Here is a 2464-nt window from a genome sequence, read left to right on the forward strand (position 1 = left end):
CATCGCTACCCGATGCACGTCCCACAGGGGCTGGGGCCCACACTGCTGCAGCATTCCAGGTAGAGAACACCAAAACAAAGCACTACATTTGAGAAATCACGTATAGGCACAGCAAAGTGCAGCCCTCAGGGCCCCAGCCCAGCAGCCTGCACACCTGTAGCTGAGCGACTGCAAGGCTCACGCCCTTACCTCCTCAAGTCCCTCTTTCCTCTGTAAAGCACCATTAGCCTCATCCTCTGCAGCTGACCTATTAACACACCTAACTCAGATTACAGACTATGCAGCTGCAAAGGGATTAAAGTATCAAGTGAAGGAAAGCTCATTATGCTAAGGATATAGCCTGCCAGCAGGGTGCACGTCACCCTAGCACTGCTCCCACTTGCACCACCCGGCTTCTGGCTCCACATCAGACAGGCACACGTACTCTCTCAGAGAACAGCCCACAAACCCATTAAAAAGCACATCCACTGCCTACCTCCACCTGCCTCCCCCTGCTGTTCCCATTCCCAGCACCACAAGCAAACACGCACCATCTGCCATCAGGAACCGGGGCCTGTTGGGCAAGAGCTGCACGTGCTAACAGGTTGGGCTTTTCCCTAGCCCCAGGGCCAGCACTCCCAGTGCAGGACTCTTGTTAAATTGTTAAAGCAACAAACAAGGGTAGCAACGCACGCAGTGAGGGATCCGCAGCCCTTCCTTGCATTCTGAGCCAATGCACACCAGGTGTGGAGCTGCTCAGTCACACACCTCAAAGGTCGAACCCTTTCAGCTGCTCCTGAGGGAGCTGGCATAGCTTAAAGCCACTTGCAACCCCGTGCTGTCTCAAGTTGTCCTGCGTCCTCCTTGGGAACCGGGATGCAGCTGAAGGGTGTGAGGTTACAACAAGCAGGTGGGGATGTACAGACTGCTCCCAGGAACACTTTCACTCAGTGACATTCCAATGACAGCAGCCAACTGCACCAGCAGCATGTGGGCAACAAGTGGAGTTGCAGATGTGTATTCAGCATGACAGAGCTATGGTAGTTCCTAGGAATTACTGTATGGAAATCACTCCACTTTTGTTTTCCATAAAAATTCTAGGTTGCAATAACAGTATAACCAAATAGCAACACCTAGCAACGTTAATTGCAATACATACTACGTTCAGAATTCACATTCCTTTAATAGCAAGCTCTCTTCAAGCACCATTCTGCTCTGACTGTATCATTTGGAGATGCTCTGTTCTTAAACTGACCTGCAAGTTCACAGAAAACAACTCTAAGACTACAAAACAACCCTTTTATCTATCAGCCAACTCTAGCTCGTATTCTACAGTAAAAAAATGGTGTGGTCTGTTCTGCCTAGAGAAAAAGTTCAGTAAGAAGATTCAACTAAGTGCACATTGACTTCTTGAAGTGTCAGGATGGATCATCATTTCAGGTTCAAGAAAGAGGAGGGTTCCAACCGTGATTACTTCCTCCCTTTCCTTTTTCCACATTTAATCCAGTGATCTTTCTTAATGCTACCTTCAACGTCAGTCACCTTGTACTTTAACTCATCAGGACCGTTTTATAGGCCAGTTAAGTCTGAACTGACAGGTCAGTGCTCTGCTGAGTTGTACTTGAACTTAAAGAAAACTCATCACATTTTATGATACCTCAATTCTTCATTCTGTAAGGCGCACTCTCACAATACACTCACAACTAAAAGCTCGAAATTATACCTCCATCTAAGGGTTAGAACAGCTCCCTTTGATAACAGGAGATCCAGAACTTCACACACCATCTCAGAACCCTGACAGCCCTCCGCAGTTCTCACATGGGGCAGATAAACTTACAGTGAGAAAGAAAAGCACCTGGAAGACATCAAGGGGCTCCAGCAATAAAGAGAGCCCCTGGATGGCTGCAGCAGTACAAGTTACTTGATGCACTTGGCATACATACTTCTGGTAGAGTGCTCTACTTTTATTCTGTGGGTATACTGAAATCAAGTCCAGTGCAGGACAGCACTTACGTTTCTGAAGACCTCCATTGATGAGTTAGGACTATACAGAAGAAGTTGAAGTTGTAAGTCAGACTACTCACTGAATGCTAAAAATAATAGCTAGCAACCTGCTACAGAACTTCGAGTGCTTGTAAAGCTGTACAAACCCATGCTGCCCTAGGGGCACTACATGTGCACCAGAGCTACATGACTACTATCTCTTCTTTGTACATCTGTCATCTGTTGCAGGTTTGCTATTGGCTGTCAGAACTGAAACTAAAGTCACGCTATAACATTAAACACCACAACTTGTATTTTAGCCTTCCAGAAATGTACTCAGATTTTCACTTTATACAGATTTATCAAGCTCAAATTATATACAATTTAATGCCAAGCTGCAGTAAAGGCCTAGAGAGAAGGCAGCTTCCCAATCATGTAGACATCTATCTGCTCTACAGCTACCTCTTCTGCCTGCCCCCTCCCAAAGGTAGCCTGAAAAACA

The sequence above is a fragment of the Gallus gallus genome, chromosome 2 (genome assembly GCF_016699485.2).
Source record: "Gallus gallus isolate bGalGal1 chromosome 2, bGalGal1.mat.broiler.GRCg7b, whole genome shotgun sequence".
Taxonomy (NCBI): domain Eukaryota; kingdom Metazoa; phylum Chordata; class Aves; order Galliformes; family Phasianidae; genus Gallus; species Gallus gallus.